General features: G+C 42.7%; 8 non-coding genes across 8 annotated transcripts; all 8 read right to left on the bottom strand.

Annotated features, from left to right (window-relative positions):
• Window positions 1-1,237: 1,237 nt before the first annotated feature.
• On the bottom strand, window positions 1,238-1,401 carry LOC135018350 (U1 spliceosomal RNA). The gene has a single exon (XR_010216061.1). It is a non-coding gene; the product is annotated as a U1 spliceosomal RNA (small nuclear RNA).
• A 151-nt stretch (window positions 1,402-1,552) lies between these two features.
• On the bottom strand, window positions 1,553-1,716 carry LOC135018266 (U1 spliceosomal RNA). The gene has a single exon (XR_010215982.1). It is a non-coding gene; the product is annotated as a U1 spliceosomal RNA (small nuclear RNA).
• Window positions 1,717-2,390: 674 nt separating this feature from the next.
• On the bottom strand, window positions 2,391-2,553 carry LOC135018431 (U1 spliceosomal RNA). The gene has a single exon (XR_010216135.1). It is a non-coding gene; the product is annotated as a U1 spliceosomal RNA (small nuclear RNA).
• Window positions 2,554-2,705: 152 nt separating this feature from the next.
• LOC135018559 (U1 spliceosomal RNA) lies at window positions 2,706-2,869 on the bottom strand. Its single transcript, XR_010216248.1, has one exon. It is a non-coding gene; the product is annotated as a U1 spliceosomal RNA (small nuclear RNA).
• Window positions 2,870-13,857: 10,988 nt separating this feature from the next.
• On the bottom strand, window positions 13,858-14,021 carry LOC135018349 (U1 spliceosomal RNA). The gene has a single exon (XR_010216060.1). It is a non-coding gene; the product is annotated as a U1 spliceosomal RNA (small nuclear RNA).
• A 150-nt stretch (window positions 14,022-14,171) lies between these two features.
• LOC135018276 (U1 spliceosomal RNA) lies at window positions 14,172-14,335 on the bottom strand. Its single transcript, XR_010215992.1, has one exon. It is a non-coding gene; the product is annotated as a U1 spliceosomal RNA (small nuclear RNA).
• A 674-nt stretch (window positions 14,336-15,009) lies between these two features.
• Window positions 15,010-15,172, bottom strand: LOC135018429 (U1 spliceosomal RNA). Its single transcript, XR_010216133.1, has one exon. It is a non-coding gene; the product is annotated as a U1 spliceosomal RNA (small nuclear RNA).
• A 152-nt stretch (window positions 15,173-15,324) lies between these two features.
• On the bottom strand, window positions 15,325-15,488 carry LOC135018523 (U1 spliceosomal RNA). The gene has a single exon (XR_010216213.1). It is a non-coding gene; the product is annotated as a U1 spliceosomal RNA (small nuclear RNA).
• Window positions 15,489-22,415: the final 6,927 nt, after the last annotated feature.

Raw genomic sequence — 22,415 nt, 5'->3', positions numbered from 1 at the left:
TATACTATTAAAACAAATTAAAATAATAAAAGTTATTGTACTTTAAGTAAAAATAAAAGAGCAAAAATATCAATCCCAGTTTTGGATTACTTTAATTAACAAAAAAAAATGCATATAGCAGAGGATAGTTTCAATCTGCCTACCTCTGGGTTATGGGCCCAGCATGCTTCCATTGCAGTACTCTGCTGCACATGTAAGTGCAAGAGAACCTGAAGCACTCACTCATCATGGGAAAGTACCAATGTGTTTCTTCATTGGTTGATGGAAGAAACATCTTACAAAAACTCTCCAGATTATTGACTTTTTAAAGTTTTTCTAGGAAACGTTCTAGATGAATGCTTATTAGCCTTTGTCAGTATATACTTTTGCAATGTGTCTCTGTGGCGCAATCAGTTAGCGTGTTCGGTTATTAACCAAAAGGTTGGTGGTTCAATCCTACCTAGGGACGTAATTTACCTTGTTATCAGATTTTGGTGATCTTTAAGTAGACAAGTCAAAATTTCAAACCCCCTCTTATGGTGTAGGGTACCTGGCCTTCTCTGATGTAATCAGAGTTAGATTTGATTAAGTGATTTTATAAAAGAACAGCTAGGAAGCACAACTTAGCAGTGGGTTGCAGAGAAAAAGAAATACGCTTGCAGAAAAATCCAATTGAGTGATTAAACAGCTCTTCATTTTCTGGCTTTATTTTTATGCTAACAAATTTGTTCTCTGAAAAGTGTCCACAAAGCCAAGTATCTGATTAACACCTTTGTAGGGATGGTTTTTCACCTATTACTAAATTAAACTTGCTTCATTGGAAAGGCAGCAAGTGATGTCATCCAAGCAGTGGGTCAAAGTTGGCTTCATCCCTCGTCTGCTTATGAAAAGAGAAAAGGGATATGCAGGGCATGGCGGCCTTTTGCAACGCTTGGATGACCCCTAGTTCGCATTAAACACCCCCACCCTCCTTCGGTGTGGGGCTCATGTTGGCCATGCCCCAGCCCCTAAAGCATTCAAGCTGATTTCTTGCAGCAGCTGGGTACTGTAACAGCTCCAGAGCTGCTCTGTAAGGCAAGTAAAAGGGTGTGGGCCCTGCAGCACTACCTGTAGTTTGCATTGTGCATTGGAAGGCACAAAGTAAGCAGACGGGAGGAGAAGTCAGGATAGTGCACAAGGTTATAGAAGGGATGGGCTCAAGAAAAGAGAAGTGGAAACAGACAGCATACTAGGCTGGAGAGAGACCTGAGACAAAGAGATCTGAATTATACGAGAGCCGTCCAGGGGAAACACAAATTATGCAGTCAAGTTTCCCACATTTGGGGAAATCGCAAGGGGCAGCACACCCAGAGTGCAATGGGTGAGCCTTGCCCTGGGAGAAGCACCTTCATGATCATAGTATCTCACCTGGCAGGTTAGTAGGAGTTGGGCTAGAGCTGGGGAGGGTCGCTGCTCGGGCACTACCTTTCAAGTGAAGGAGATCCAACTGAGGCAGCACAAGGGAACTCTCAAAAGAAGAACAAGGCTAGAGGAAGATCTGAGACAAAGAAATCTGACTTTTACCAGAGCTGACTAGAGGAAAGCACAAACACAGTCCACCACTACCACAAATAATGCAGTCGAGTTTCCCACATTTGGGGAAATCACAGGGGTCAGCATACCCAGAATGCAATGAATGAACCTCACCCTGGGAGAACAATCTTCATGACAATAGTATCTCCTATGCAAAATAAGTATGATTTGGGATAGGGCTGGGGAGGGCCGTTGCTCAGGCACATCTCTGTCAAGTAAAGGAGATTCAACTGAGGCAGCACAAGGGAACTCTCATCTGGGGACAACAACTGCAGGGAGAACACATATTTTCAGATGAACATGGGGTGGCAGAAGGCTGCCTAATACTGAAGCACCCCCAAACAACAAACCAAATGCAACAACTAGTGCAAGCATTCCTGGGGGATGGCCTGCAGCAGATGGATTTGAATATGGTGATGTCATCCAAGCAGTGGGTCAAAGTTGGCTTCAACCCTCGTCTGCATATGAAAAGAGAAAAGGAGCGTGCAGGGCATGGAGGCCTTTTGTGGTGCTTGGATGACCCCTAGTTCACATTAAGCACCCCCACCCTCCTTCGGTGTGGGGCTCATGTTGGCCATTCCCCAGCCCCTGAAGCATTCAAGCTGATTTCTTGCAGCAGCTGGGCACTGTAACAGCTCCAGAGCTGCTCTGTAAAGCAAGTAAAAGGGTGTGGGCCCTGCAGCACTACCCGTAGTTTGCATTGTGCATTGGGAGGCACAAAGTAAGCAGACGGGAGGAGAAGTCAGGATAGTGCACAAGGGTATAGAAGGGAGGGGCTCAAGAAAAAAGAAGTGGAACCAGACAGCAAACTAGGCTGGAGAGAGACCTGAGACAAAGAGATCTGAATTACATGAGAGCCGACCAGGGAAAACTCAAATTATGCAGTCAAGTTTCCCACATTTGGGGAAATCGCAGGGGCAGCACACCCAGAGTGCAATGGGTGAGCCTTGCCCTGGGAGAAGCAACTTCATGATCATAGTATCTCACCTGGCAGGTAAGTAGGAGTTGGGCTAGAGCTGGGGAGGGTCGCTGCTCGGGCACCCCCCTGTCAAGTGAAGGAGATCCAACTGAGGCAGCACAAGGGAACTCTCGAAAGAAGACAAAGGCTAGAGGAAGATCTGAGACAAAGAAATCTGACTTTTACCAGAGCTGACCAGAGGAAAGCACAAACACAGTCCCCCACTACCACAAATAATGCAGTCGAGTTTCCCACATTTGGGGAAATCACAGGGGTCAGCATACCCAGAATGCAATGAATGAACCTAACCCTGGGAGAACAATCTTCATGACCATGGTATCTCCTATGCAAAATAAGTATGATTTGGGATAGGGCTGGGGAGGGCCGTTGCTCAGGCACATCTCTGTCAAGTAAGTTGCATTTGATTTGTTGTTTGGGGGTGCTTCAGTATTAGGCAGCCTTCTGCCCTACCATGTTCATCTGAAAATATGTGTTCTCCCTGCAGTTGTTGTCCCCAGATGAGAGTTCCCTTGTGCTGCCTCAGTTGAATCTCCTTTTGGAGAAGACCTCAATAAGATTGTAGCTGATCTGGCTACTGCTAAAACAGCTTGCCTACCTAGTATGACTCCTACCACGCAGAAGGCTAAAAGTACTTTTCTTGGCCCTTTCATCCTCCCGGTAAAGCGTACCCAAGGTCAGGCATACCCAAAGCAAGCTCATGTTTCCAGACCTGCCAAGCCCAGACTGAAGCAATCCTGGGCTGCCCATCAGCCTGCTTCCAAAACGGACAAGCCTGCCGCATGACGGTGCAGGCCTCCCTCTGGGGGATCCCAGGGTGGGGGGCCCGACTTCTAGGTTTGGCAAAGAAAGGTATAATTCTAAGCTAGAGAATTCTGTTTGGAGCTCACCTTGTACTTTGTGAAGAAATAATCAGCATTGTGGCTGAGCAGATACATGTAGTGTGTGGCTGCAAACTGCATGGATCTGCTGCGTTGTAATGCTGATTCTTTTTTTTTGCAAAGTACCAATAGCTTCATATAATGTTCACAATTTTTATGCAGGATCAAATAGCTCAATAGGTAGGGTGTTTGATTAGAATTCAACAGGTTATAGGTTTGAATCCTGGGTATGGTAGTTTGAGATGTGTTATTTAATAAAGTATGTTGTTCTGACTGCTGGCATCCTATCACCTGGGATATCATACTAAATAAATGGAGTTGATCAAATTTATTTTTTTTTAACTAGGGACAATTTCCAGATACTTCTCTTTATAACTGAGATTGCCCCCTGGAACTTCACATCAGTTGACAACTATGCATGAGTGGGCAGTGCTTGCCCTGGATCTGTCCACCCATTTATGTGCCGCCATAAAATAAAGCATGACTAACAGTTATCCTGGGCGTACACTACACAATTATCTGTCAGGCTATCTATCCAGTCTGGATGGATGGAATGAAAATCTGGTAATGTATAGGAGCAAATGTCAATTAACCATTTGCTCCCAAACACTAGAAAAGTGGTCAAAAATGGTCATTACACAAATTGGTTAAACCCAAAATTTAACCAATTTGTTTAGGGGACCATTTTTGTCCATTTTTTAGTGTTTGAGAGTAAATCGTTGATGGTCATTTGCTCACATAGATAACCGGATTTCTATTCCAACCAGCCAGTGTTGGAGAGATGGTCTGCCAGATTACATAATGCATACCAGAGCCATAACTAGACTTTTTGGTGCCCTGTGACAGAGAATTATATGCCCTCCCCCCCATTTTTGCAATATGGACAAAAGGCGCATGCCTTGTGGGGAAGGGGCATAACAAGATTGGTCTCAGAGAAAGCACATGAGATATGAAGATATATCTAGTATACTTGACACTCAATGGTTTGTGGTATTGCAGGGGTGCCCTCCTTAAATGCATATACAGTCACACATGGCATGTTTGTGTAAATGGCATATCAGCAGTCAGCACTAACTGGTGACATGCCATTTGTACAAGTAAGCCATGTGTGACTAATATATAAACATACTTTATTAAATAACACCTCAAACTATCATACCCAGGATTCAAACCTATAACCTGTTAAATTCTAATCAAACACCCTACCCATTGAGCTACTTGATCCTGCATCTATTCTAACCTCCAAAAACAGATTCAGTTGCATTTTCCAGCGTGTTTTGTTTGCGCCTTTGCAAATGTCTTACATCGACAAACTTATTTAGTACTATTTTGCAAATAGGGTTACATTGTCGCAACATTGTGTTCCCTAATTGCTTGATTTTTTAAATGCAAAAATTGATAAAGACACCTGATAATTGCTCTGTGGAGTCTTCTTTTGTGTCTACTTCTTATCTACATTTAATTCCCTACCTATAATCAAGGCATTTTTAAATGCTGGGTGCTGCCAGGACGTGAGGCCTACCTAGTCTTTAGATCTGAATTTGAATGTACTTGTGAACTAACTTAATTTCCTACTTCTAAACTCATTCCTAAATTCACTACTTACATTAATCCTGTAGTTGGGCATTTTGAGCCTTCAATTGTGGGCATTGTTTTGTGTCCAGACCAGCAGCTGGTGGTGTGCATTTGCTGGAAAGGCATCGAAGACCTCCGATATGCTGCATCTCCTGATGTGTGTCTGCCTCAAGTGGCTGTCAGCAAATGCATGCTAGACACCCCATTCCAAGCTGATTGTGACATCACGGAACATGCATCATAGAACAGGCATGCTAGAACATGGGTCTTCAACCTGCGACCCTCCAGCTGCTGTGGAACTACATATCCCAGCATGCCCTGCCTCAGTTTTAGCATACCTTAATAGCAAAACTGTGGCAGGGCATGCTGGGATGTGTAGTTTCACAGCAGCTGGAGGGCCACAGGATGAAGACCCATGTGCTAGAACCAAACCGCAGGTACATTGAATGCTAGCAAGCTGAATGTTTAAATCCTTTTTGTTCCGCAGCATTCCAATGCGGAAGATTCCATGGAACCAGAGATTATTCCATTGAGAAGGACATGCTGCCTGGATGACTGTACTGTGCAAATTAAATCACGGAGCCAGTTGGCTTGTGGGTGGCTCTGGTGACTGGGTGGTTGGGTGGGCGGTGTGTCGGAGGTGGAGCACATGCAAATGAATGTGTATCATCCAGCTAGTGAGAGAGAAAACTCATGCAGGAGTGTGCCTGCTTGTCAGTGAGTTATGCACCTTGCCAGACGTCAAATCTACATGGAGCAACTGGAGGGGACAAGAGCAGGTTTGGAAAATATACACAGAAGAGCATATATGCTGGCACATTCTCCATGATTGTGTCAGCTTATGTTTTGGTGCACTGCACTTTCCTCCACTAAGTTTTAGCCATTTTGTTTAAACGCAAGTGTAGTTGCTTCTCGCTCTTTTGGCTGTGATATTGTATTGTGGTTGAAGAGTCTGCTGGAGGGATTGTTTTCTTCATTGGCGAGAGACTGAAGATATTCCAGGATGGAAGGCTTGGGAACACTATCCGTTTTTCAGTTGTGGAAGAGTTGAAAGACCGGATTGGACTACATTCTATAGTAAAGGGTATCTTTGTATTTATTAATCCTCCCTTTATATGTGTCTGTCTTTCAATAAAGCTTTGGGCTTGTGATTCCGTCACCCTCTTACACTCCACACCCATAGCCTTATTAACTATTGTATTGTTTAAATGTATAGTGCAGTTCATGATTTATAGTGTAGGCTGACCTGTACTGTAGTTCTTGAACTGTACTATACCGACAGCATTTGTATTGTGTTTTGGCTGTGCTGCAACACAGTACTTATGTGTGTAATGTTTATGTATGTTTTTTTGCTTCTTTATGTCAATAAAGACTGCTTTTTCAATCCAATATCTGAAAACAATCAATGTTTATCTTTGATGGCAATAGAAGTGGTATGATATTTGCTGCTTTTGAAAGGCAATATCTGATATGTCCCCTATCTGGGAACCATATATTAAATGGCTTTTCAGAAAAGGGAGATGGGAGAAGAGCTTTCAGTACTTGTAGGACCGATGCACATTTCCTATTCTAGCCTCCAAAAACAGATTCAGTTGCATTTTCCAGCGTGTTTTGGATGCGCCTTTGCAAATGTCTTACATCGACAAACTTATTTAGTACTATTTTGCAAATAGGGTTACATTGTTGCAACATTGTGTTCCCTAATTGCTTGATTTTTTAAATGCAACAATTGATAAAAACACCTGATAACTGCTCTGCGGAGTCTTATTTTGTGTCTACTTCTTATCTACATTTAATTCCGTACCTCTAATCAAGGCATTTTTAAATGCTGGCGGCTGCCAGGACGTGAGGCCTACCTAGACTTTAGATCTGAATTTGAATGTACTTGTGAACTAACTTAATTTCCTACTTCTAAATTCATTCCTAAATTCACTACTTACATGAATCCTGTAGTTGGGCATTTTGGGACTTCGATTGTGGGCATTGTTTTGTGTCCAGACCAGCAGCAGGTGGTGTGCATTTGCTGGAAAGGCATCAAAGACCTCCGATATGCTGCATCTCCTGATGTGTGTCTCCCTCAAGTGGCTGTCAGCAAATGCCTGCTAGACACCCCATTCCAAGCTGATTGTGACATCACGGAACATGCATCATAGAACAGGCATGCTAAAACATGGGTCTTCAACCTGCGACCCTCCAGCTGCTGTGGAACTACACATCCCAGCATGCCCTGCCTCAGTTTTAGCATACCTTATAGCAAAACTGTGGCAGGGCGTGCTGGGATGTGTAGTTTCACAGCAGCTGGAGGGCCACAGGATGAAGACCCATGTGCTAGAGCCAAGCCGCAGGTACATTGAATGCTAGCAAGCTGAATATTTAAATCCTTTTTGTTCCGCAGCATTCCAATGCGGAAGATTCCATGGAACCAGAGATCCTTCCATTGAGAAGGACATGCTGCCTGGATGACTACACTGTGCAAATTAAATCACGGAGCCAGTTGGTTTGTGGGTGGCTCTGGTGACTGGGTGGTTGGGTGGGTGGTGTGTCGGAGGTGGAGCACATGCAAATGATTGTGTATCATCCAGCTAGTGAGAGTGAAAACTCATGCAGGAGTGTGCCTGCTTGTCAGTGGGTTATGCACCTTGCCAGACGTTAAATCTACATAGAGCAGCTGGAGGGGACAAGAGCATGTTTGCAAAATATAGATAGAAGAGCATATATGCTGGCGCATTCTCCATGATTGTGTCAGCTTATGTTTTGGTGCACTGCACTTTCCTCCACTAAGTTTTAGCCATTTTTGTTAAGCTCAAGTGTAGTTGCTTCTCGGCCTTTTGGCTGTGATCTTGTATTGTGGTTGAAGGGTCTGCTGGAGGGAGGGATTGCTTTCTTCATTGGCGAAAGACCAAAGATATTCCAGGATGGAAGGCTTGGGAACACTATCTGTTTTTCAGTTGTGGAAGAGCACAGAGGTCGGATTGGACTACATTCTATAGTAAAGGATGTCTTTCTATTTATTAAACCTCCCCTTATATGTGTCAGTCTTTCAATAAAGCTTCGGGCTTGTGATTCCCTCACCCTCTTACACTCCACACCCATAGCCTTATTAACTGTTGTATTATTGTACAGTTTAAATGTATAGTGCAGTTCATGATTTATAGTGTAGGCTGGCCTGTGCTGTAGTTCTTGAACTGTACTATACCATCAGCATTTCTATTGTGTTTTGGCTGTGCCGCAACGCGGTACTTATGTGTGTAATGTTTATGTATGTTTTTTTGCTTCTTTATGTGCATCGGTCCTACAAGTAATGAAAGCTCTTCTCCCATCTCCCTTTTCTGAAAAGCCATTTAATATATGGTTCCCAGATAGGGGACATATCAGATATTGGATTTCAAAAGCATCAAATATCATACCACTTTTATTGCCATCAAAGATAAACATTGATTGTTTTCAGATATTGGCTTGAAAAAGCAGTCTTTATTGACATAAAAAAAAAACATACATAAACATTGCACACATAAATACAGTGTTGCAGCACAGCCAAAACACAATACAAATGCTGACGGTATAGTACAGTTCAAGAACTACAGCACAGGCCAGTCTACACTATAAATCATGAACTGCACTATATATTTAAAGTATACAATAATACAACAGTTAATAAGGCTATGGGTGTGGAGTGTAAGAGGGTGAGGGATTCACAAAACCGAAGCTTTATTGTAACACAGACACATATAAGGGGAGGGTCAATAAATAGAAAGATATCCTTTACTATAGAATGTAGTCCAATCCGACCTCTGTGCTCTTCCACAACTGAAAAACAGATAGTGTTCCCAAGCCTTCCATCCTGGAATATCTTTGGTCTTTCGCCAATGAAGAAAACAATCCCTCCCTCCAGCAGACCCTTCAACCACGATACAAGATCACAGCCAAAAGGCTGAGAAGCAACTACACTTGAGCTTAACAAAAATGGCTAAAACTTAGTGGAGGAAAGTGCAGTGCACCAAAACATAAGCTGACACAATCATGGAGAATGCGCCAGCATATATGCTCTTCTATCTATATTTTGCAAACCTGCTCTTGTCCCCTCCAGCTGCTCTATGTAGATTTAACGTCTGGCAAGGTGCATAACCCACTGACAAGCAGGCACACTCCTGCATGAGTTTTCTCTCTCACTAGCTGGATGATACACAATCATTTGCATGCGCTCCACTTCCGACACACCACCCACCCATCCACCCAGTCACCAGAGCCACCCACAAGCCAACTGGCTCCGTGATTTAATTTGCACAGTGTAGTCATCCAGGCAGCATGTCCTTCTCAATGGAAGGATCTCTGGTTCCATGGAATCTTCCGCATTGGAATGCTGCGGAACAAAAAGGATTTAAATATTCAGCTTGCTAGCATTCAATGTACCTGCGGCTTGGCTCTAGCACATGGGTCTTCATCCTGTGGCCCTCCAGCTGCTGTGAAACTACACATCCCAGCATGCCCTGCCACAGTTTTGCTATTAAGGTATGCTAAAACTGAGGCAGGGCATGCTGGGATGTGTAGTTCCACAGCAGCTGGAGGGTCGCAGGTTGAAGACCCATGTTTTAGCATGCCTGTTCTATGATGCATGTTCCATGATGTCACAATCAGCTTGGAATGGGGTGTCTAGCAGGCATTTGCTGACAGCCACTTGAGGGAGACACACATCAGGAGATGCAGCATATCGGAGGTCTTCGATGCCTTTCCAGCAAATGCACACCACCTGCTGCTGGTCTGGACACAAAACAATGCCCACAATCGAAGTCCCAAAATGCCCAACTACAGGATTCATGTAAGTAGTGAATTTAGGAATGAATTTAGAAGTAGGAAATTAAGTTAGTTCACAAGTACATTCAAATTCAGATCTAAAGACTAAACACAAAACACAAAATAAGACTCCACAGAGCAATTATCAGGTGTCTTTATCAATTGTTGCATTTAAAAAATCAAGCAATTAGGGAGCACAATGTTGCGACAATGTAACCCTATTTGCAAAATAGTACTAAATAAGTTTGTCGAGGTAAGACATTTGCAAAGGCGCAAACAAAACACGCTGGAAAATGCAACTGAATCTGTTTTTGGAGGTTAGAAAAGATGCAGGATCAAGTAGCTCCATGGGTAGGGTGTTTGATTAGAATTCAACAGGTTATAGGTTTGAATCCTGGGTATGATAGTTTGAGGTGTTATTTAATAAAGCATGTTTATATATTAGTCACACATGGCTTACTTGTACAAATGGCATGTCACCAGTTAGTGCTGACTGCTGATATGCCATTTGCACTAAAACAAATTAAAATGGTAAAAGTTATTGTACTTTAAGTAAAAATAAAAGCTAAAATATCAATCCCAGTTTTGGATTACTTTAATGAACAAAAAAAAAATGCATATAGCAAAGGATAGTTTCAATCTGCCTACCTCTGGGTTATGGACCCAGCATGCTTCCATTACAGTACTCTGCTGCACATGTAAGTGCAAGAGATCCTGAAGCACTCACTCATCATGGGAAAGTACCAATGTGTTTCTTCATTGGTTGATGGAAGAAACATCTTACAAAAACTCTCCACATTATTGACTTTTTAAAATGTTTCTAGGAATCGTTCTAGATGAATGCTTATTAGCCTTTGTCAGTATGGACTTTTACAAAGTGTTGCTGTGGCGCAATCAGTTACTGTGTAAGGCTATTAACCAAAAGGTTGGTGGTTCAATCCCACCCAGGGACGTAATTGACCTTGTTATCAGATTTTGGTGATCTTTATGTAGACAAGTGAAAATTTCAAACCCCCTCTTATGGTGTAGGGTACCTGGCCTTCTCTGATGTAATCAGAGTTAGATTTGATTCAGTGATTTTATAAAAACAGCTAGGAAGCACAATTTAGCAGTGGGTTGCAGAGAAAAAGAAATATGCTGGCAAAAAAATCCAGTTGAGTGATTAAACAGCTTTTCATTTTCTGGCTTTATTTTTATGCTAACAAATTTGTTCTCTGAAAAGTGTCCACAAAGCCAAGTTTCTGATTAACACATTTGTAGGGATGGTTTTTAACCTATTACTAAATTAAACTTGCTTCATTGGAAAGGCAGCAAGATGCATCCTCATTTCAATATCTACTGAAATAATACAGGTTGACACCAGGAAACATTAACGCCACTGCATCCTTTGTGCTTTCTCATGTGGAAGTCTGTTTAATGTGAAAACAAGGTGATATCTAATTAGCACACAGGTAAGGAATTAAGAAAATATTTATTTAAGGGTGAAGATGTTTCTCACAAAATCGTTGCCCCAATGCATCATTGAAATTCAAGCTGGAAAGATGATTTTAATATATCACTTGTACATTTTGTATTGCTCTTCTGGTGACAATGTAGTTTGTTTTTGTCAATTACCATTTTAATAATCGGGTAAAGAAAATTAAGTGGATTTTTGAAAGAAAACAATACTGTCAATATACTATTAAAACAAATGAAAATGGTAAAAGTTATTGTACTTTAAGTAAAAATAAAAGAGCAAAAATATCAATCCCAGTTTTGGATTACTTTAATTAACAAAAAAAAAACGCATATAGCAGAGGATAGTTTCAATCTGCCTACCTCTGGGCTATGGACCCAGCATGCTTCCATTACAGTACTCTGCTGCACATGTAATTGCAAGAGATCCTGAAGCACTCACTCATCATGGGAAAGTACCAATGTGTTTCTTCATTGGTTGATGGAAGAAACATCTTACAAAAACTCTCCAGATTATTGACTATTTAAAGTTTTTCTAGGAAACGTTCTAGATGAATGCTTATTAGCCTTTGTCAGTATGTACTTTTGCAAAGTGTCGCTGTGGCGCAATCAGTTAGTGTGTACAGCTATTAACCAAAAGGTTGGTGGTTCAATCCCACCCAGGGATGTAATTGACCTTGTTATCAGATTTTGGTGATCTTTAAGTAGACAAGTCAAAATTTCAAAAACCCCTGTTATGGTGTAGGGTACCTGGCCTTCTCTGATGTAATCAGAGTTAGATTTGATTCAGTGATTTTATAAAAACAGCTAGGAAGCACAATTTAGCAGTGGTTTGCAGAGAAAAAGAAATATGCTGGCAAAAAAATCAAATTGAGTGATTAAACAGCTCTTCATTTTCTGGCTTTATTTTTATGCTAACAAATTTGTTCTCTGAAAAGTGTCCACAAAGCCAAGTATCTGATTAACATCTTTGTAGGGATGGTTTTTCACCTATTACTAAATTAAACTTGCTTCATTGGAAAGGCAGCAAGATGCATCCTCATTTCAATATCTACTGAAATAATACAGGTTGACACCAGGAAACATTAACGCCACTGCATCCTTGCTGCTTTCTCATGTGGAAGTCTGTTTAATGTGAAAACAAGGTGATATCTAATTAGCACACAGGTAAGGAATTAAGAAAATCTTTATTTAAGGGTGAAGATGTTTCTCACAAAATCGTTGCCCCAATGCATCATTGAAATTCAAGCTGGAAAGATGATTTTAATATATCACTTGTACATTTTGTATTGCTCTTCTGGTGACAATGTAGTTTGTTTTTGTCAATTACCATTTTAATAATAGGGTAAAGAAAATTAAGTGGATTTTTGAAAGAAAACAATACTGTCAATATACTATTAAAACAAATTAAAATGGTAAAAGTTATTGTACTTTAAGTAAAAATAAAAGAGCAAAAATATCAATCCCAGTTTTGGATTACTTTAATTAACAAAAAAAAAATGCATATAGCAGAGGATAGTTTCAATCTGCCTACCTCTGGGTTAAGGGGCCCAGCATGCTTCCATTGCAGTACTCTGCTGCACATGTTAGTGCAAGAGATCCTGAAGCACTCACTCATCATGGGAAAGTACCAATGCGTTTCTTCATTGGTTGATGGAAGAAACATCTTACAAAAACTCTCCAGATTATTGACTTTTTAAAGTTTTCTAGGAAACGTTCTAGATGAATGCTTATTAACCTTTGTCAGTATGTACTTTTGCAAAGTGTCTCGGTGGTGCAATCGGTTAGTGTGTTTGGTTATTAACCAAAGGGTTGGTGGTTCAATCCCACCCAGGGATGTTATTGACCTTGTCATCAGATTTTGGTGATCTTTAAGTAGACAAGTCAAAATTTCAAACCCCCTCTTATGGTGTAGGGTACCTGGCCTTCTCTGATGTAATCAGAGTTAGATTTGATTAAGTGATTTTATAAAAGAACAGCTAGGAAGCACAACTTAGCAGTGGGTTGCAGAGAAAAAGAAATACGCTTGCAGAAAAATCCAATTGAGTGATTAAACAGCTCTTCATTTTCTGGCTTTATTTTTATGCTAACTAATTTGTTCTCTGAAAAGTGTCCACAAAGCCAAGTATCTGATTAACACCTTTGTAGGGATGGTTTTTCACCTATTACTAAATTAAACTTGCTTCATTGGAAAGGCAGCAAGTGATGTCATCCAAGCAGTGGGTCAAAGTTGGCTTCAACCCTCGTCTGCTTATGAAAAGAGAAAAGGGATATGCAGGGCATGGCGGCCTTTTGCGACGCTTGGATGACCCCTAGTTTGCATTAAACACCCCCACCCTCCTTCGGTGTGGGGCTCATGTTGGCCATGCCCCAGCCCCTGAAGCATTCAAGCTGATTTCTTGCAGCAGCTGGGTACTGTAACAGCTCCAGAGCTGCTCTGTAAGGCAAGTAAAAGGGTGTGGGCCCTGCAGCACTACCTGTAGTTTGCATTGTGCATTGGAAGGCACAAAGTAAGCAGACGGGAGGAGAAGTCAGGATAGTGCACAAGGTTATAGAAGGGAGGGGCTCAAGAAAAGAGAAGTGGAAACAGACAGCATACTAGGCTGGAGAGAGACCTGAGACAAAGAGATCTGAATTATACGAGAGCCGTCCAGGGGAAACACAAATTATGCAGTCAAGTTTCCCACATTTGGGGAAATCGCAAGGGGCAGCACACCCAGAGTGCAATGGGTGAGCCTTGCCCTGGGAGAAGCACCTTCATGATCATAGTATCTCACCTGGCAGGTTAGTAGGAGTTGGGCTAGAGCTGGGGAGGGTCGCTGCTCGGGCACTACCTTTCAAGTGAAGGAGATCCAACTGAGGCAGCACAAGGGAACTCTCAAAAGAAGAACAAGGCTAGAGGAAGATCTGAGACAAAGAAATCTGACTTTACCAGAGCTGACCAGAGGAAAGCACAAACACAGTCCACCACTACCACAAATAATGCAGTCGAGTTTCCCACATTTGGGGAAATCACAGGGGTCAGCATACCCAGAATGCAATGAATGAACCTCACCCTGGGAAAACAATCTTCATGACAATAGTATCTCCTATGCAAAATAAGTATGATTTGGGATAGGGCTGGGGAGGGCCGCTGCTCAGGCACATCTCTGTCAAGTAAAGGAGATTCAACTGAGGCAGCACAAGGGAACTCTCATCTGGGGACAACAACTGCAGGGAGAACACATATTTTCAGATGAACATGGGGTGGCAGAAGGCTGCCTAATACTGAAGCACCCCCAAACAACAAACCAAATGCAACAACTAGTGCAAGCATTCCTGGGGGATGGCCTGCAGCAGATGGATTTGAATATGGTGATGTCATCCAAGCAGTGGGTCAAAGTTGGCTTCAACCCTTGTCTGCATATGAAAAGAGAAAAGGAGCGTGCAGGGCATGGAGGCCTTTTGTGGTGCTTGGATGACCCCTAGTTCGCATTAAGCACCCCCACCCTCCTTCGGTGTGGGGCTCATGTTGGCCATTCCCCAGCCCCTGAAGCATTCAAGCTGATTTCTTGCAGCAGCTGGGCACTGTAACAGCTCCAGAGCTGCTCTGTAAAGCAAGTAAAAGGGTGTGGGCCCTGCAGCACTACCCGTAGTTTGCATTGTGCATTGGGAGGCACAAAGTAAGCAGACGGGAGGAGAAGTCAGGATAGTGCACAAGGGTATAGAAGGGAGGGGCTCAAGAAAAAAGAAGTGGAACCAGACAGCAAACTAGGCTGGAGAGAGACCTGAGACAAAGAGATCTGAATTACATGAGAGCCGACCAGGGAAAACTCAAATTATGCAGTCAAGTTTCCCACATTTGGGGAAATCGCAGGGGCAGCACACCCAGAGTGCAATGGGTGAGCCTTGCCCTGGGAGAAGCAACTTCATGATCATAGTATCTCACCTGGCAGGTAAGTAGGAGTTGGGCTAGAGCTGGGGAGGGTCGCTGCTCGGGCACCCCCCTGTCAAGTGAAGGAGATCCAACTGAGGCAGCACAAGGGAACTCTCGAAAGAAGAACAAGGCTAGAGGAAGATCTGAGACAAAGAAATCTGAATTTTACCAGAGCTGACCAGAGGAAAGCACAAATACAGTCCCCCACTACCACAAATAATGCAGTCGAGTTTCCCACATTTGGGGAAATCACAGGGGTCAGCATACCCAGAATGCAATGAATGAACCTAACCCTGGGAGAACAATCTTCATGACCATGGTATCTCCTATGCAAAATAAGTATGATTTGGGATAGGGCTGGGGAGGGCCGTTGCTCAGGCACATCTCTGTCAAGTAAGTTGCATTTGATTTGTTGTTTGGGGGTGCTTCAGTATTAGGCAGCCTTCTGCCCTACCATGTTCATCTGAAAATATGTGTTCTCCCTGCAGTTGTTGTCCCCAGATGAGAGTTCCCTTGTGCTGCCTCAGTTGAATCTCCTTTTGGAGAAGACCTCAATAAGATTGTAGCTGATCTGGCTACTGCTAAAACAGCTTGCCTACCTAGTATGACTCCTACCACGCAGAAGGCTAAAAGTACTTTTCTTGGCCCTTTCATCCTCCAGGTAAAGCGTACCCAAGGTCAGGCATACCCAAAGCAAGCTCATGTTTCCAGACCTGCCAAGCCCAGACTGAAGCAATCCTGGGCTGCCCATCAGCCTGCTTCCAAAACGGACAAGCCTGCCGCATGACGGTGCAGGCCTCCCTCTGGGGGATCCCAGGGTGGGGGACCCGACTTCTAGGTTTGGCAAAGAAAGGTATAATTCTAAGCTAGAGAATTCTGTTTGGAGCTCACCTTGTACTTTGTGAAGAAATAATCAGCATTGTGGCTGAGCAGATACATGTAGTGTGTGGCTGCAAACTGCATGGATCTGCTGCGTTGTAATGCTGATTCTTTTTTTTTGCAAAGTACCAATAGCTTCATATAATGTTCACAATTTTTATGCAGGATCAAATAGCTCAATAGGTAGGGTGTTTGATTAGAATTCAACAGGTTATAGGTTTGAATCCTGGGTATGGTAGTTTGAGATGTGTTATTTAATAAAGTATGTTGTTCTGACTGCCGGCATCCTATCACCTGGGATATCATACTAAATAAATGGAGTTGATCAAATTTTTTTTTTTTTTTTTAACTAGGGACAATTTCCAGATACTTCCCTTTATAACTGAGATTGCCCCCTGGAACTTCACATCAGTTGACAACTATGCATGAGTGGGCAGTGCTTGCCCTGGATCTGTCCACCCATTTATGTGCCGCCATAAAATAAAGCATGACTAACAGTTATCCTGGGCGTACACTACACAATTATCTGTCAGGCTATCTATCCAGTCTGGATGGTTGGAATGAAAATCTGGTAATGTATAGGAGCAAATGTCAATTAACCATTTGCTCCCAAACACTAGAAAAGTGGTCAAAAATGGTCATTACACAAATTGGTTAAACCCAAAATTTAACCAATTTGTTTAGGGGACCATTTTTGTCCATTTTTTAGTGTTTGAGAGTAAATCGTTGATGGTCATTTGCTCACATAGATAACCGGATTTCTATTCCAACCAGCCAGTGTTGGAGAGATGGTCTGCCAGATTACATAATGCATACCAGAGCCATAACTAGACTTTTTGGTGCCCTGTGACAGAGAATTATATGCCCTCCCCCCCATTTTTGCAATATGGACAAAAGGCGCATGCCTTGTGGGGAAGGGGCATAACAAGATTGGTCTCAGAGAAAGCACATGAGATATGAAGATATATCTAGTATACTTGACACTCAATGGTTTGTGGTATTGCAGGGGTGCCCTCCTTAAATGCATATACAGTCACACATGGCATGTTTGTGTAAATGGCATATCAGCAGTCAGCACTAACTGGTGACATGCCATTTGTACAAGTAAGCCATGTGTGACTAATATATAAACATACTTTATTAAATAACACCTCAAACTATCATACCCAGGATTCAAACCTAAAACCTGTTAAATTCTAATCAAACACCCTACCCATTGAGCTACTTGATCCTGCATCTATTCTAACCTCCAAAAACAGATTCAGTTGCATTTTCCAGCGTGTTTTGTTTGCGCCTTTGCAAATGTCTTACATCGACAAACTTATTTAGTACTATTTTGCAAATAGGGTTACATTGTCGCAACATTGTGTTCCCTAATTGCTTGATTTTTTAAATGCAAAAATTGATAAAGACACCTGATAATTGCTCTGTGGAGTCTTCTTTTGTGTCTACTTCTTATCTACATTTAATTCCCTACCTATAATCAAGGCATTTTTAAATGCTGGGTGCTGCCAGGACGTGAGGCCTACCTAGTCTTTAGATCTGAATTTGAATGTACTTGTGAACTAACTTAATTTCCTACTTCTAAATTCATTCCTAAATTCACTACTTACATTAATCCTGTAGTTGGGCATTTTGAGCCTTCAATTGTGGGCATTGTTTTGTGTCCAGACCAGCAGCTGGTGGTGTGCATTTGCTGGAAAGGCATCGAAGACCTCCGATATGCTGCATCTCCTGATGTGTGTCTGCCTCAAGTGGCTGTCAGCAAATGCATGCTAGACACCCCATTCCAAGCTGATTGTGACATCACGGAACATGCATCATAGAACAGGCATGCTAGAACATGGGTCTTCAACCTGCGACCCTCCAGCTGCTGTGGAACTACATATCCCAGCATGCCCTGCCTCAGTTTTAGCATACCTTAAAAGCAAAACTGTGGCAGGGCATGCTGGGATGTGTAGTTTCACAGCAGCTGGAGGGCCACAGGATGAAGACCCATGTGCTAGAACCAAACCGCAGGTACATTGAATGCTAGCAAGCTGAATGTTTAAATCCTTTTTGTTCCGCAGCATTCCAATGCGGAAGATTCCATGGAACCAGAGATTATTCCATTGAGAAGGACATGCTGCCTGGATGACTGCACTGTGCAAATTAAATCACGGAGCCAGTTGGCTTGTGGGTGGCTCTGGTGACTGGGTGGTTGGGTGGGCGGTGTGTCGGAGGTGGAGCACATGCAAATGAATGTGTATCATCCAGCTAGTGAGAGAGAAAACTCATGTAGGAGTGTGCCTGCTTGTCAGTGAGTTATGCACCTTGCCAGACGTCAAATCTACATGGAGCAACTGGAGGGGACAAGAGCAGGTTTGGAAAATATAGACAGAAGAGCATATATGCTGGCGCATTCTCCATGATTGTGTCAGCTTATGTTTTGGTGCACTGCACTTTCCTCCACTAAGTTTTAGCCATTTTGTTTAAACGCAAGTGTAGTTGCTTCTCGCTCTTTTGGCTGTGATATTGTATTGTGGTTGAAGAGTCTGCTGGAGGGATTGTTTTCTTCATTGGCGAGAGACTGAAGATATTCCAGGATGGAAGGCTTGGGAACACTATCCGTTTTTCAGTTGTGGAAGAGTTGAAAGACCGGATTGGACTACATTCTATAGTAAAGGGTATCTTTGTATTTATTAATCCTCCCTTTATATGTGTCTGTCTTTCAATAAAGCTTTGGGCTTGTGATTCCGTCACCCTCTTACACTCCACACCCATAGCCTTATTAACTATTGTATTGTTTAAATGTATAGTGCAGTTCATGATTTATAGTGTAGGCTGACCTGTGCTGTAGTTCTTGAATTGTACTATACCGACAGCATTTGTATTGTGTTTTGGCTGTGCTGCAACACAGTACTTATGTGTGTAATGTTTATGTATGTTTTTTTGCTTCTTTATGTCAATAAAGACTGCTTTTTCAATCCAATATCTGAAAACAATCAATGTTTATCTTTGATGGCAATAGAAGTGGTATGATATTTGCTGCTTTTGAAAGGCAATATCTGATATGTCCCCTATCTGGGAACCATATATTAAATGGCTTTTCAGAAAAGGGAGATGGGAGAAGAGCTTTCAGTACTTGTAGGACCGATGCACATTTCCTATTCTAGCCTCCAAAAACAGATTCAGTTGCATTTTCCAGCGTGTTTTGGATGCGCCTTTGCAAATGTCTTACATCGACAAACTTATTTAGTACTATTTTGCAAATAGGGTTACATTGTTGCAACATTGTGTTCCCTAATTGCTTGATTTTTTAAATGCAACAATTGATAAAAACACCTGATAACTGCTCTGCGGAGTCTTATTTTGTGTCTACTTCTTATCTACATTTAATTCCGTACCTCTAATCAAGGCATTTTTAAATGCTGGCGGCTGCCAGGACGTGAGGCCTACCTAGACTTTAGATCTGAATTTGAATGTACTTGTGAACTAACTTAATTTCCTACTTCTAAATTCATTCCTAAATTCACTACTTACATGAATCCTGTAGTTGGGCATTTTGGGACTTCGATTGTGGGCATTGTTTTGTGTCCAGACCAGCAGCAGGTGGTGTGCATTTGCTGGAAAGGCATCGAAGACCTCCGATATGCTGCATCTCCTGATGTGTGTCTCCCTCAAGTGGCTGTCAGCAAATGCCTGCTAGACACCCCATTCCAAGCTGATTGTGACATCACGGAACATGCATCATAGAACAGGCATGCTAAAACATGGGTCTTCAACCTGCGACCCTCCAGCTGCTGTGGAACTACACATCCCAGCATGCCCTGCCTCAGTTTTAGCATACCTTATAGCAAAACTGTGGCAGGGCATGCTGGGATGTGTAGTTTCACAGCAGCTGGAGGGCCACAGGATGAAGACCCATGTGCTAGAGCCAAGCCGCAGGTACATTGAATGCTAGCAAGCTGAATATTTAAATCCTTTTTGTTCCGCAGCATTCCAATGCGGAAGATTCCATGGAACCAGAGATCCTTCCATTGAGAAGGACATGCTGCCTGGATGACTACACTGTGCAAATTAAATCACGGAGCCAGTTGGTTTGTGGGTGGCTCTGGTGACTGGGTGGTTGGGTGGGTGGTGTGTCGGAGGTGGAGCACATGCAAATGATTGTGTATCATCCAGCTAGTGAGAGTGAAAACTCATGCAGGAGTGTGCCTGCTTGTCAGTGGGTTATGCACCTTGCCAGACGTTAAATCTACATAGAGCAGCTGGAGGGGACAAGAGCAGGTTTGCAAAATATAGATAGAAGAGCATATATGCTGGCGCATTCTCCATGATTGTGTCAGCTTATGTTTTGGTGCACTGCACTTTCCTCCACTAAGTTTTAGCCATTTTTGTTAAGCTCAAGTGTAGTTGCTTCTCGGCCTTTTGGCTGTGATCTTGTATTGTGGTTGAAGGGTCTGCTGGAGGGAGGGATTGCTTTCTTCATTGGCGAAAGACCAAAGATATTCCAGGATGGAAGGCTTGGGAACACTATCCGTTTTTCAATTGTGGAAGAGTTGAAAGACCGGATTGGACTACATTCTATAGTAAAGGATGTCTTTCTATTTATTAATCCTCCCCTTATATGTGTCAGTCTTTCAATAAAGCTTCGGGCTTGTGATTCCCTCACCCTCTTACACTCCACACCCATAGCCTTATTAACTGTTGTATTATTGTACAGTTTAAATGTATAGTGCAGTTCATGATTTATAGTGTAGGCTGGCCTGTGCTGTAGTTCTTGAACTGTACTATACCGTCAGCATTTCTATTGTGTTTTGGCATTGCCGCAACGCGGGTACTTATGTGTGTAATGTTTATGTATGTTTTTTTGCTTCTTTATGTGCATCGGTCCTACAAGTACTGAAAGCTCTTCTCGCATCTCCCTTTTCTTAAAAGCCATTTAATATATGGTTCCCAGATAGGAGACATATCAGATATTGCCTTTCAAAAGCATCAAATATCATACCACTTTTATTGCCATCAAAGATAAACATTGATTGTTTTCAGATATTGGCTTGAAAAAGCAGTTTTTATTGACATTAAAAAAACATACATAAACATTACACACATAAGTACAGTGTTGCAGCACAGCCAAAACACAATACAAATGCTGACGGTATAGTACAGTTCCAGAACTACAGCACAGGCCAGCCTACACTATAAATCATGAACTGCACTATACATTTAAACTATACAATAATACAACAGTTAATAAGGCTATGGGTGTGGAGTGTAAGAGGGTGAGGGATTCACAAAACCGAAGCTTTATTGTAACACAGACACATATAAGGGGAGGGTCAATAAATAGAAAGATATCCTTTACTATAGAATGTAGTCCAATCCGACCTCTGTGCTCTTCCACAACTGAAAAACAGATAGTGTTCCCAAGCCTTCCATCCTGGAATATCTTTGGTCTTTCGCCAATGAAGAAAACAATCCCTCCCTCCAGCAGACCCTTCAACCACGATACAAGATCACAGCCAAAAGGCCGAGAAGCAACTACACTTGAGCTTAACAAAAATGGCTAAAACTTAGTGGAGGAAAGTGCAGTGCACCAAAACATAAGCTGACACAATCATGGAGAATGCGCCAGCATATATGCTCTTCTATCTATATTTTGCAAACCTGCTCTTGTCCCCTCCAGCTGCTCTATGTAGATTTAACGTCTGGCAAGGTGCATAACCCACTGACAAGCAGGCACACTCCTGCATGAGTTTTCTCTCTCACTAGCTGGATGATACACAATCATTTGCATGCGCTCCACTTCCGACACACCACCCACCCAACCACCCAGTCACCAGAGCCACCCACAAGCCAACTGGCTCCGTGATTTAATTTGCACAGTGTAGTCATCCAGGCAGCATGTCCTTCTCAATGGAAGGATCTCTGGTTCCATGGAATCTTCCGCATTGGAATGCTGCGGAACAAAAAGGATTTAAATATTCAGCTTGCTAGCATTCAATGTACCTGCGGCTTGGCTCTAGCACATGGGTCTTCATCCTGTGGCCCTCCAGCTGCTGTGAAACTACACATCCCAGCATGCCCTGCCACAGTTTTGCTATTAAGGTATGCTAAAACTGAGGCAGGGCATGCTGGGATGTGTAGTTCCACAGCAGCTGGAGGGTCGCAGGTTGAAGACCCATGTTTTAGCATGCCTGTTCTATGATGCATGTTCCATGATGTCACAATCAGCTTGGAATGGGGTGTCTAGCAGGCATTTGCTGACAGCCACTTGAGGGAGACACACATCAGGAGATGCAGCATATCGGAGGTCTTCGATGCCTTTCCAGCAAATGCACACCACCTGCTGCTGGTCTGGACACAAAACAATGCCCACAATCGAAGTCCCAAAATGCCCAACTACAGG

This window comes from Pseudophryne corroboree, unplaced genomic scaffold (genome assembly GCF_028390025.1).
Source record: "Pseudophryne corroboree isolate aPseCor3 unplaced genomic scaffold, aPseCor3.hap2 scaffold_322, whole genome shotgun sequence".
Classification (NCBI taxonomy): domain Eukaryota; kingdom Metazoa; phylum Chordata; class Amphibia; order Anura; family Myobatrachidae; genus Pseudophryne; species Pseudophryne corroboree.
Note: the sequence above shows the minus strand (reverse complement) of the source record. Positions and strands in the feature narration are given on the sequence as shown.